Source organism: Bombina bombina, chromosome 3 (genome assembly GCF_027579735.1).
Source record: "Bombina bombina isolate aBomBom1 chromosome 3, aBomBom1.pri, whole genome shotgun sequence".
NCBI lineage: Eukaryota > Metazoa > Chordata > Amphibia > Anura > Bombinatoridae > Bombina > Bombina bombina.
Genome location: NC_069501.1, coordinates 720155072 through 720169730, shown reverse-complemented (window position 1 = coordinate 720169730; position 14659 = coordinate 720155072). Strand labels below are relative to the sequence as shown.

General features: G+C 38.8%; 1 protein-coding gene across 1 annotated transcript in view; it reads left to right on the top strand.

The window, feature by feature from the left end:
• Positions 1 to 7799: 7799 nt before the first annotated feature.
• Positions 7800 to 14659, top strand: part of HHLA2 (HERV-H LTR-associating 2) — a 190247-nt gene continuing 183387 nt past the window's right edge. The window contains exon 1 of the mRNA XM_053707539.1: positions 7800 to 7822. The gene's annotated coding sequence lies outside the window, so the exon portion shown is untranslated. The remainder of the gene's footprint in view (positions 7823 to 14659) is intronic.

Sequence of the window (14659 nt, the reverse complement as noted above, 5' to 3'; positions counted from 1 at the left end):
TAACAAGCAGCTGCAAAAATATAATTTATATAGCAGCAGGCAGCAGCCAGCCAGCCAGCCAGGCCAGCCCAGCTGAGCTGCCGGCCGGCAGCCCACCGGGATTTTTCCCGGTATCCCGGCTGCCCAATCCGGCCCTGCTCGGGGTTCGTTCTTTTATTAAAACCTGGAAACTCTGAGGCTGACTGCCTGGAGATTAAACGGTTGATTCTAGCTCAGAGAGGCTTCTCTGACAGTGTGATTAATACCCTTATACAGACGCTTCTACCACAAGGTCTGGAGGGCTTATTTTCATTGGTGTGACCAGCAAAATTTTTCTTGATGCAGAGTGAAGACTCTGTGTATTCTTCAGTTCCTCTAGGAGGGTCTGGAGAAGGGCCTCTCTGATAGTTCTATCAAGAGCCAGATCCCTGCCCTTTCTGTTCTGCTTCACAAAAGATTGGCTAGTTTGCCAAACCTGTTTTCAAACCTGTTGCTCTCCCTTGGAGCCTAAATTGAATTATTAAGGTTCTTCAGATGACTCCGTTTGAGCTTCTGCATGCTGTTGATATTGTGTTACTTACTTGGAAGGTGTTTTTTTTTAATTTATTATTTCCTCTGCTCGCAGAATATCAGAGCTTTATGATGTGTGATCCTCCTTATCTGTTGATCCATCAGGATAAAGCTGCATTGAGGACTTAACTGATTTTTTTTGCCTAAGGTAGTGAATACCTGCAACATCAAACAGGAGATTGTGGTTCCTTCTCTTTGTTCTTATCATCTTCCATAATTTGAACTTGGTCAGAGTGTTCTACCTTCACACTACTAAGGAGTTTCGTCAATCTTCCTCCTTATTTGTCCTGCATACTGGTAAGCGCAAGGGGCAAAAGGCCTCAGCTGTAACCATTTCCATTTGTTTTAGAAGTGTAATTTGCATGGTGTATCAGGAAGCGGGTCAAGTTCCCCCTTCCAGAATCACAGCTCATTCCACTTGTGCGGTGCCAACCACTTGGGCCTTCAAGAATGGGGCCTCAGTTGAACAAATCTGCGAGGATGTAACCTGGTCATTGTTCTACAAGTTTGATATTTTTGCTTCTTCGGAAGCGGCTTTTGGGAGAAGGGCTCCACAGGCTGTGGTGCCTAGTACATAGGACTGCCTTGCCTACTTTTCCCTCCCAAACATTTGTGAACTTCACACCTTGGGTATTGATTTTCCATTGGTTAAGAATGTTTCGTGGACTATCACTGCCAATAGAAGGAAAATAACATTTATGCTTACCTGACAAATTAATTTCCTGCTTGGCAGGGAAAGTCCATGACGCAGCCCAGATACTAAATGTGTATTGGCAGCAGCCATTTTTTGCACCTCTTTACCCCTTGTATCTCTCTTCATTTTTCCTTATCCTCGGCTGAACTACTGGAGGGTAGGGGAAGTTGGAGGGTTATGTATAGCTTTTTTGGGGTGTCTTTGCCTCCTCCTGGTGGCCAGGTAGAGTAATTCCTATAGGTTAAAAATGTTTTGTAGACTCTCACTGCCAAGAAGGAAATTAATTTATCAGGTAAGCATACATTTTATTTTTGCTCAATTCTATTTCTGTAATTTTCTCATACCCTTTCCTCTTGGTGTTTCTCAATCCCCTTTAATCTTTTCACTGTTGCTGCAAGTGGAAATGGAATGTTGTAAAACCGGTTGCAGTCACTCCTTAGAAAGATATTTGAAATGCCTATCACTGCAGTATATTTGTTTGCAAACATGCTTATGTTAAGTGTCATCACTGCTTGTGTGATAATTTTTAATTTAATGACGTGTGCTGCAGTTTTGAAATAATTATTTTATATCCTTTTTAATAAATTATGAGATCACTGACATATTCTGCATATTCTATAATGTAGATTAAAAATATATAATGTTGGGTGGGTGTGCTTCATGCTATCCATGTATTTTCTTGCTTATTCAGAAAGAAATTAAACAAAATACTATATGTGTCCCGTAATTCATAAATGGACAGGTTTTGTAATAGAAAACTCAGCACTACATGCGAAAATCAAGCGAAAAGCTTGTATATTTGCTTGAAACCCATACAAATGCTTACATCTTTGCTTGTAAACCACACAAACGGGTAGATTACGAGTTTTGTCGGTAAAGCTGTGCGGGGCTAACGAGCAGTTTCTGCTAATCGCTCACCTACAGACAACGCTGGTATTACGGGTTTTTACAAACCCGGTGTTAGCCGCAGAAAAGTGATGGGAGAGCAAAATTTTGCTCCACATCTCACTGTAATACCAGCGCTGCTTACGGTAGCGGTGAGCTGGCTAAACGTGCTTGTGCACAATTTCCCCATAGGAATCAATGGGGGAGAGCCGACTGAAAAAAAACCTAACACCTGCAAAAAAGCAGCGTTCAGCTCCTAACGCAGCCCCATTGATTTCTATGGGGAAATAAAATTTATGTTTACACCTAACACCCTAACATGAACCCCGAGTCTAAACACCCCTAATCTTACGTTTATTAACCCCTAATCTGCCACCCCGACACCTGCATTATTATATTAACCCCTAATCTGCCGCTCCAGACACCGCCGCCACCTACATTATACTTATGAACCCCTAATCTGCTGCCTCCAACATCGCCGACACCTACATTATATTTATTAACCCCTAATCTGCCGCCCCCAATGTTGCCGCAACCTACCTACAATTATTAACCCCTAATCTGCCGCCCCCAACGTCGCCGCCACTATATTAAAGTTATTAATTCCTAAATCTAAGTCTAACCCTAACCCTAACACCCCCTAACTTAAATATAATTTAAATAAATCTAAATAAAATAACTACAATTAACTAAATTATTCCTATTTAAAACTAAATATTACCTATAAAATAAACCCTAAGCTAGCTACAATTTAACTAATAATTACATTGTATCTAGCTTAGGGTTTATTTTTATTTTACAGGCAAGTTTTTGTACTTATTTTAACTAGGTAGAATAGTTATTAAATAGATATTAACTATTTAATAACTACCTAGCTAAAATAAGTACAAATTTACCTGTAAAATAAAACCTAACCTAAGTTACAATTACACCTAACACTACACTATAATTAAATGAATTCCCTAATTTAACTACAATTAAATACAATTAAATACTATTATCTAAAGTACGAAGAAAAAAAACACTAAATTACAGAAAATAATAAAATAATTACAAGTTTTTTAAACTAATTACACCTAATCTAATCCCCCTAATAAAATAAAAAAGCCCCCCAAAATAATAAAAATCCCTACCTTATACTAAATTACAAATAGCCCTTAAAAGGGCTTTTTGCGGGGCATTGCCCCAAATTAATCAGCTCTTTTACCTGTAAAAAAAAAATACAATACCCCCCCAACATTAAAACCCACCACCCACACACCCAACCCTACTCTAAAACCCACCCAATCCGCCCTTAATAAAACCTAACACTTACCCCTTGAAGATCACCCTACCTTTAGAAGTCTTCACCCAACCGGGCTGAAGTCCTCAACGAAGCCGGGCGAAGTGGTCCTCCAGATGGGCCGAAGTCTTCATCCAAGCCGGGAAGAAGAGGTCCTCCAGACAGGATGAAGTCTTCATCCAGACTGCATCTTCTATCTTCATCCATCCGGAGCGGAGTGGGTCCATCTTCAAGACATCCGATGCGGAGCATCCTCTTCTGTCTTCATCTGACGACTAAATGATGGTACCTTTAAGTAACATCATCCAAGATGGCGTCCCTTGAATTCCGATTGGCTGATAGAAGTCTATCAGCCAATCGGAATTAAGGTAGAAAAAATCCTATTGGCTGATACAATCAGCCAATAGGATTGAAGTTCAATCCTATTGGCTGATCCAATCAGCCAATAGGATTGAGCTCGCATTCTATTGGCTGATTGGAACAGCCAATAGAATGCAAGCTCAATCCTATTGGCTAATTGGATCAGCCAATAGGATTTTTTCTCCACAACAACACTAATACATGTGGCACCACAGTGGCTAGCTTTTCTATATATATATATTATGGTAGACTGAATCAAGTGTACATGTCTAAGTGTACACTTAGTGCTGTGCAGTATAGATACTAGTATACAAAGAGAGGGGAGAACCCCACTGAAGACTGCATTTGTAGCACTCTAAGCCTGGGACTAGTTACAAGATTGGGATATTAAAAAATAACTTTTATTGGGTTTGTTAAAATAAAGGACTCAAAGTTAAAAACAACTGGAAATCTGTTGACCCCTATCCTAAATCAAAACATCAGCCTTTGATATATAGTGAATAATTGCCGGATAGAGCACCAGCGGTATTGATGTATAGTAGACCTTCTAATGCTGGTCTGGGTATTCAAATTCAATAATATATAATGGGGGATCTATATCCTTCACAAAATTATTGTTGTATGATACATAAATTCCAGATATCAGCACAGATAGAAATTAGCATCTATTCACTTGGCTGTCAGTTATAATTGATAGATATCTAGAGTGGTATTATAATGATAGAGAGACTGGCAATATGCAGCCCGAACTGTTAATGCAATGAAGCAGTTGTACTCTAGAGCCACTCGATATCTAATAAGCTGTAATCTTGATGATAGCTAATAATAACCTTCATACGTAAACTTGCCCTGTTGGATAAAGCGTAATGAGTATCGTGGGCAGTGAGAGGGTTAAATAAGTAAGTGCAATATATTTTGCAAATATTAAATGATCAATTGGATACTGCACTGTGTCAAGGTATTGGTAATAGTCGTGTTGTATTTACTCACAGTTCCTTGTCAGGAGTGCATACTTGAATTAAGATGATAAGTATAATATTCTTATATTGTGATAGACAAATCCTCATACATAGTGTGTGTATTTTCTAAGACGTTAGAGATCTTTAAGTTGGTTTAAAAGTAAATTAGATGGGAGACTTCCGGTAGGCGGCTTACTAAGATGGCCACAACTTCACAAGGCTCCGTGACCGAAACCTGCTTGTGAGTGGAGTGTGGGAGAATTCTTAGCCATCCAAACCTCCCTTGGCAATTATTGTGCCCGGGAAAATCTCAGGATCAGGATATTTCATCCCCTGGCCTCCGAGAAGGGACTGAAAAGTTGAAATTGGCCTTTGAACATACAGACGTGCAACACAAAATGGCGCACATCGCTGAGGCTCTAATAGATATCTTCATGCCAGCATTGAACTCTCTAACAACTGCTATGGGGGAACTCCTCTGTGACATACAAGAGCTCGGCACACCTGAACATACCAATACAAGATCTGCATGCCTAAATACACCTCGGCAGAATGCAACAACTAATCGGAAAGAGGGTACTCTGGATAGCGGTGCTATGGAGAAGATGAAGGGATCACGCTACCCTATCTTTCCACCCCAATCAGATAACCTGGCTACGTTGGAAGTGGAGACATGACACCATGAATGTCTCACACACATCGACTTACCCCAGGCTTACTTTTATGGTAACGTACCAGACCTCAAGATTCCTGACCCTCGGTGAGAGTGAGAACGTAGGCGGCCCCACAATCTGTGCTTCAGGTTCCTTTCAGTTTGACTCCCGGGCCGGCAATTTGCCACCATGCCCAGCTGACCTGCCTGAGCTGTGCCTTAGCCGGATGGAGGGGAGCGACACCGCAACTACCGAACTGACCGATGCTGGCACTGTGCCATGTCTGCGGGGAGAAGACAGCAGCTTCCTGAACCATGCTGCACAATGGAGCGACCGGGCTGCGGCTGAAGTTGTCCAGACGCAGGAAACCACTTTACAGAAAGTCCTGAAATTGGACTTGGGCGATGTCGGCTGTTTTTTTGTTGTTCTGCCGCACTTAATTCTCCCAGTGAGGTTGCCTCTCTCCCCTTCGCAAAACAATCGCATCCTTCTGAAGCATGTCTGCCACGCTCCACTCCGTGTTGGGATCGGATGATCAGTTTATGGTCACAGACCCATTTACCAGCTGACTATGCAACGAGCTACTATGTGAACAGAGGCTTTCGCCTACCCTTTGTACATCTGTGTAACTTTCAGCACCTTTAATTGCCCAGATACATTTGTTCAATACCAGCTAATCTAAGAAACCAATAGACAGCGGATGCCCTATCTTGTTTTCTAAACCTGATTATGTATGTGCTTTTGTCCTATTTCATTTTATCCTCACTTATACACCGCTTCTTATATGCTTAAAGAATTGAGTTTACTGTACCCACTAGCAAGCATAATTTCTTAACTCATATATGCTTTGGTTGCCCCCAGAAATGTGTTATGTGACAGGCGCAATCCACCTTTAATGTAATTTTAGCCCTGCATTTATCTTCTAGCAAAAGCACATTTGAGATGACAATGTGAATATAGCCAATATTACCTCCCTCAGACACAGCCGGGAAACTAAAGCACCCCTGAAAAATAAGTAAAATTAAAATTCAAATACTCAGTTATATGGATTGTTTGTCTCTAAGTGGGTGGGGGCCCACATATGTTATATCATACAGTTATATCCTCTCCTTTAAATGTTGGCCCACCGTTTATTGAAGATAACAATTTATGTGTGGCAGTTGCAGATCACTCTCAATGTAACTTAATCTTGCCTCTATCCTCTAGCTAAACTGTATATGAGCTGACAATGTGAATACCACCAATCAAATCTGGGTATTACGTGTGTTGTTGTTATATGTGTGATTTGTTGTAGAATTGCTGTTTCCCTAACTGACAACACATAAAACGCCGTACCCATTGTAGGCTGACTTAGCCAACCTAAATATATCCCTGTAGTTTAGGGACTCTCACATATTCATATGTAATGCAGTAGAAAATGGCTGTTTAGTCTCAAGAAGGCACATTGCCTTGTGAAGCGCCTAATATGAATAACCCACATATGCTCTGGTTGTCCCCAGAAATGTGTTCCCACACATGATGTGACAGGCGCAACCCGCCTCTAGTGTAATCCTAGCCTTGCACTTATCTCCTAGCAAAAGCACATTTGGGATGACAATGTGAATATAGCCAATATTACCTACCTTAGACATAACCAGGAAACTAATGCATCCCTGAAAAATAAGTAAAAATTTGAAAACCCATTCAAATACTCAGTTACATAAATTATTTATCTCTAGAGTGGGTAGCAGCCCGCATATGTCACATCGCACAGTTATATCTTAGCATTTAAATGTTAGCCCACTGTCTATTGTGGATAACAATTTACATGTGTCAGTTGCGGATCACTCTCAATGCAACTTAGTCTTGCTTTCATCCTCTAGCTAAAAATGTGCATATCACCAATATTACTTCCCTCAGACAGACCTAGGAACCTAAAACACTCCTGGGAAAACTCACTTGGACATTAAATTATATGAATAATATCATTCTACACGGGCTGCAGCCTTTGCATATCATGTCCTACAGTTATATTTTCTTATTTAAATGCTGGCACATGGTTTCTTAAGGGTGGGCTATTAGATAAAACAATCAAGCTCTTATTATAGCTATCCCATATAAATGCCTGTGCGGCCTCCAGTAATGCGATACATATTCTAAACCACTTGCAGCACAATATATTTGCGATGTCCGCAATTCACCCTTATGGTAATATAACCTTGCCCTTATCTTCTAGCAAAACCACACTTCAGCTGACTACTAGACAGGATAAATTACTTATGGAATCCAGCATGCCTCTTTAAGAGGTCTATCATTACGTGGGTTTTGGCGGATCCTTTGCTAAATCAAATGCATAAGCTTGTTTGTTTTACTTTGTTTAAGTTTACACTATTGAGTAACATATTCATAATCAACTCGCCTACACACATGCAAGGAGATGGCTCACCTATCAAGTCATAAGGTCAACTGGGGTTAAGTTTAGAATATGTGTTTAGTTAAGTTGTTTTTTGTTTTGTTTGTTTATGTTTAGAGGGTGGGGGGGGGTTCGGGGTTTAGTTGGGGATGAAAATGTAAAATAAGGGAGCTGAACATATGTAGATAACAAGCCTGTAAATTGTTGTAGGTATCCTGGATATCTGTCATGTACCGATCTTTGGTATTTCTGCTATGTCCTGAACAATGTTACCTCTAAGTAGATTGTATGCCATGATAATGTCTGAAATTGTTGAATGATGTATCCATGTGTTGGCTCCCAATAAAAAGAATTTAAAAAAAAAAAAAAAAAGTAAATTAGATGGCTGTCAGAATAATTCTACACCTAACGACACACCGCCAATCAAATGGCTCATTATAGTGTTACACCAACTGACTCCGTACTTGTATTCAATACTTGAGTCTCCAAATTGTGTTACAAGTGTCTTAGTGTACTTGAATTGTAAATCTTTGAAGATCGGTGTCTTTAGCTGTTGTTAAGCAATGTGAGGTTTATAACGTAATTCTCCTCTTCAGCTAAGCTTAGTCATTTAAATGATATGTATTCTGTGAGTGATAGGGGAAATACGATATTTCTAGTTTCTATTTGAATATCATTCAGCACAGAAAGTATATGCTGTTTGCATTGATACAGCACAATATGTGCAGTTACTCAATTATACTCTTGAAGTATCTAATATTAGCCCTGATATTGATTTGAAATTAAACAGTTAAATTACGAAGTGAATATTAGAATATGGAGTAGACTGCTGTTATTTATAATTAACAGCTGGATAGTTGTAGCTATTTGAATAGCACTGTCAGTTGAGCTCCGTGCTTAGATGTAACACTCGTTAGCTTATACTTTATGTAAAGTATGTAAGCTCATTCTTAAAATTGGACTTTTATTAGAATTGAAATAATAACAGTAATTAACAGAATGTAATATATGCCGTTAGCGTTGCACTTTTGAAGTGTCTTAATTCAACCGTATGTATGATCTCACAGTTTTATCTGTAAAGCATCTGATATTTGCCACAGTATTTAATATCAATATATTAGCTTGGTTCATCGATCAAATAATAATGTTAGAAGAAAACTACTAGTATTGTAGTTAACAGCTAAGTAGCTATTGTAATTTAAATACCACTAGAAATGAAAGGGTTAGAATGGAGCGCCAAAAAAGCCAAGGTCTAAAGAAAGTATACTGTGATGGTTAGTATGTGTGTGTCTAAACCATCAATCTAAATATAACAAGTGTCTGATAGCATAAATTGGGATATAAATCAGGATTCAACTGTACCATGCAAGATACAAATGTAAGTAACTATGGCCTAGATTTAGAGTTGGGCGGTAGCCGTCAAAACCAGCGTTAGAGGCTCCTAACGCTGGTTTTTACCACCCGCTGGTATTTGGAGTCAGTCAGGAAAGGGTCTAACGCTCACTTTGCAGCCACGACTTTTCCATACCGCAGATCCCCCTACGCCATTTGCGTATCCTATCTTTTCAATGGGATCTTTTTAACGCCGGTATTTAGAGTCTTGGCTGAAGTGAGCGGTAGAAATCTAACGACAAAACTCCAGCCGCAGAAAAAAGTCAGTAGTTAAGAGCTTTCTGGGCTAACGCCGGTTTATAAAGCTCTTAACTACTGTGCTCTAAAGTACGCTAACACCCATAAACTACCTATGTACCCCTAAACTGAGGCTCCCCCACATCGCCGCCACTCTATTAAAATTTTTTAACCCCTAATCTGCTGCTCCGTACACCGCCGCCAGCTACATTATACCTATGTACCCCTAATATGCTGCCCCTAACATCGCCGACCCCTATATTATATTTATTAACCCATAATCTTCCCCCCACAACGTCGCCTCCACCTACCTACAATAATTAACCCCTAATCTGCCGACCGGATCTCACCGCTACTATAATAAATGTATTAACCCCTAAAGCTAAGTCTAACTCTAACCCTAACACCCCTCTAACTTAAATATAATTTAAATCTAACTAAATAAATTAACTATTATTAAATAAATTATTCCTATTTAAAGCTAAATACTTACCTGTAAAATAAACCCTAATATAGCTACAATATAAATTATAATTATATTGTAGCTATTTTAGGATTAATATTTATTTTACAGGCAACTTTGTATTTATTTTAACCAGGTACAATAGCTATTAAATAGTTAATAACTATTTAATAGTTACCTAGTTAAAATAATTACAAAATTACCTGTAAAATAAATCCTAACCTAAGTTACAATTAAACCTAACACTACACTATCAATAAATTAATTAAATACAATACCTACAATTATCTACAATTAAACCTAACACTACACTATCAATAAATCAATTAAATACAATACCTACAAATAAATACAATGAAATAAACTAAAGTACAAAAAATAAAAAAGAACTAAGTTACAAAAAAATAAAAAAATATTTACAAACATTAGAAAAATATTACAACAAATTTAAACTAATTACACCTACTCTAAGCCCCCTAATAAAATAACAAAGCCCCCCAAAATAAAAAAATGCCCTACCCTATTCTAAATTAAAAAAGTTCAAAGCTCTTTTACCTTACCAGCCCTGAAAAGGGCCCTTTGCGGGGCATGCCCCAAAGAATTCAGCTCTTTTGCCTGTAAAAAAAACCATACAATACCCCCCCCCAACATTACAACCCACCACCCACATACCCCTAATCTAACCCAAACCCCCCTTAAATAAACCTAACACTAAGTCCCTGAAGATCTTCCTACCTTATCTTCACCACGCCGGGTTCACCGATCGATACAGAAGAGCTCCTCCGATGTCTTGATCCAAGCCCAAGCGGGGGGCTGAAGATGTCCATGATCCGACTGAAGTCTTCATCCAAGCGGGAGCTGAAGAGGTCCATGATCCGGATGAAGTCTTCTATCAAGCGGCATCTTCAATCTTCTTTCTTCCGGATCCATGTTCATCCCGCCGACGCGGAACATCCATCTTCACCGACGACTTCCCAACGAATGACGGTTCCTTTAAGGGACGTCATCCAAGATGGCGTCCCTCGAATTCCGATTGGCTGATAGGATTCTATAAGCCAATCGGAATTAAGGTAGGAAAATTCTGATTGGCTGATGGAATCAGCCAATCAGAATCAAGTTCAATCCGATTGGCTGATCCGATCAGCCAATCAGATTGAGCTCGCATTCTATTGGCTGATCGGAACATCCAATAGAATGCGAGCTCAATCTGATTGGCTGATCGGATCAGCCAATCGGATTGAACTTCATTCTGATTGGCTGATTCCATCAGCCAATAAGAATTTTCCTACCTTAATTCCGATTGGCTGATAGAATCCTATCAGCCAATCGGAATTCGAGGGACGCCATCTTGGATGACGTCCCTTAAAGGAACCGTCATTCGTCGGGAAGTCGTCGGTGAAGATGGATGTTCCACGTCGGCGGGATGAACATGGATCCGGAAGAAAGAAGATTGAAGATGCCGCTTGATAGAAGACTTCATCCGGATCATGGACCTCTTCAGCTCCCGCTTGGATGAAGACTTCAGTCGGATCATGGACATCTTCAGCCCCCTGCTTGGGCTTGGATCAAGACATCGGAGGAGCTCTTCTGGATCGATCGGTGAACCCGGCGTGGTGAAGATAAGGTAGGAAGATCTTCAGGGGCTTAGTGTTAGGTTTATTTAAGGGGGGTTTGGGTTAGATTAGGGGTATGTGGGTGGTGGGTTGTAATGTTGGGGGGGGGGGTATTGTATGTTTTTTTTTTACAGGCAAAAGAGCTGAATTCTTTGGGGCATGCCCCGCAAAGGGCCCTTTTCAGGGCTGGTAAGGTAAAAGAGCTTTGAACTTTTTTAATTTAGAATAGGGTAGGGCATTTTTTTATTTTGGGGGGCTTTGTTATTTTATTAGGGGGCTTAGATTAGGTGTAAGTAGCTTAAAATTGTTGTAATATTTTTCTAATGTTTGTAAATATGTTTTTATTTTTTGTAACTTAGTTCTTTTTATTTTTTGTACTTTAGTTAGTTTATTTCATTGTATTTATTTGTAGGTATTGTATTTAATTAATTTATTGATAGTGTAGTGTTAGGTTTAATTGTAACTTAGGTTAGGATTTATTTTACAGGTAATTTTGTAATTATTTTAACTAGGTAACTATTAAATATTTATTAACTATTTAATAGCTATTGTACCTGGTTAATATAATTACAAAGTTGCCTGTAAAATAAATATTAATCCTAAAATAGCTACAATATAATTATAATTTATATTGTAGCTATATTAGGGTTTATTTTACAGGTAAGTATTTAGCTTTAAATAGGAATAATTTATTTAATAATAGTTAATTTATTTAGTTAGATTTAAATTATATTTAAGTTAGGGGGGTGTTAGGGTTAGAGTTAGACTTAGCTTTAGGGGTTAATACATTTATTATAGTAGCGGTGAGATCCGGTCGGCAGATTAAGGGTTAATTATTGTAGGTAGGTGGAGGCGACGTTGTGGGGGGAAGATTAGGGGTTAATAAATATAATATAGGGGTCGGCGGTGTTAGAGGCAGCAGATTAAGGGTACATAGGTATAATGTTGCTGGCGGTGTACGGATCGGCAGATTAGGGGTTAATAATAATATGCAGGTGTCAGCGATAGCGGGGGCGGCAGATTAGGGGTTAATAAATATAACATAGTGGTCGGCGATGTTAGGGGCAGCAGATTAGGGGTACATAGGGATAACGTAGCTGGTGGCGGTGTACGGAGCGGCAGATTAGGGGTTAATAATAATATGCAGGGGTCAGCGATAGCGGGGGCGGCAGATTAGGGGTTAATAAGTGTAAGGTTAGGGGTGTTTAGACTCGGGGTACATGTTAGGGTGTTAGGTGCAGACTTAGGAAGTGTTTCCCCATAGGAAACAATGTAGCTGCGTTAGGAGCTGAACGCTGCTTTTTTGCAGGTGTTAGGTTTTTTTTCAGCTTAAACAGCCCCATTGTTTCCTATGGGGGAATCGTGCACGAGCACGTTTTTTAAGCTGACCGCGTCCGTAAGCAACGCTGGTATCTAGAGTTGCAGTCGTGGTAAATATGCTCTACGCTCCCTTTTTGGAGCCTAACGCAGCCCTTCTGTGAACTCTAAATACCAGCGGTATTTAAAAGGTGCAGGAGAAAAAAAGCCTGCGTAGCTATCGCACCCCTTTGGCCGCAGAACTCTAAATCTAGCCGTATGTGGATAACAGTGCTCGGAATCTAAAAAACATAAGTCTGAATATCATATGTTCAGGATATGTATGTGTAAATCAATCGACCTCCTTTTTAATGTCTTCATGGATCCATGTATATTTATGTGATTACATTTTTTTAGATTTTAAGTACTGTAACTTTTATTGCTATCTGCATTAATAACCGGCACGGTACATTTGTACCTGATTTACACATACATATCCTGAACATATGATATTTTCAGACTTATGTTTTTTAGATTCCGAGCACTGTTATCCACATAGTTACTTACATTTGTATCTTGCATGGTACAGTTGAATCCTGATTTATATCCCAATTTATGCTATCAGACACTTGTTATATTTAGATTGATGGTTTAGACACACACATACTAACCATCACAGTATACTTTCTTTAGACCTTGCCTTTTTTGGCGCTCCATTCTAACCCTTTCATTTCTAGATCCTTTCCTTGTGGGTAGCTGAGGACCCACTTTAGATAGGAGCTATAGGTCACGTCTCTCTCCTTAGCGCTGTAGGATATCAATTTAAATACCACTGTCAGCCAAGCTTGATAGTTTTAGTGTGATGCTAGTCGGCTTACAGCTTGAGTAAAATCTATGAGAGCGGGAAAATTATCAATAAATGAGCGTTTGAATATCGTCCATTCTAAAGGTGTAAATGTGTATTGTCATTCGTAACATATTGTTTCACTTTGTTATTGTATCAGTATCAGCATGATCCGTTGGTATAATAGTAAAAATTTCGCAGTTTGATACAATAATACAAGCAGCTGATTCCTTTTATCAAACAGCGAAATTTTTACTATTATACCAACGGATCATGCTGATACTGATACAATAACAAAGTGAAACAATATGTTACGAATGACAATACACATTTACACCTTTAGAATGGACGATATTCAAACTCTCATTTATTGATAATTTTCCTGCTCTCATAGATTTTACTCAAGCTGTAAGCCGACTAGCATCACACTAAAACTATCAAGCTTGGCTGACAGTGGTATTTAAATTACAATAGCTACTTAGCTGTTAACTACAATACTAGTAGTTTTCTTCTAACATTATTATTTGATCGATGAACCAATCTAATATATTGATATTAAATACCGTGGCAAATATCAGATGCTTTACAGATAAAACTGTGAGATCATACATACGGTTGAATTAAGACACTTCAAAAGTGCAACGCTAACGGCATATATTACATTCTGTTAATTACTGTTATATTTCAATTCTAATAAAAGTCCAATTTTAAGAATGAGCTTACATACTTTACATAAAGTATAAGCTAACGAGTGTTACATCTAAGCACGGAGCTCAACTGACAGTGCTATTCAAATAGCTACAACTATCCAGCTGTTAATTATAAATAACAGCAGTCTACTCCATATTCTAATATTCACTTCGTAATTTAACTGTTTAATTTCAAATCAATATCAGGGCTAATATTAGATACTTCAAGAGTATAATTGAGTAACTGCACATATTGTGCTGTATCAATGCAAACAGCATATACTTTCTGTGCTGAATGATATTCAAATAGAAACTAGAAATATCGTATTTCCCCTATCACTCACAGAATAC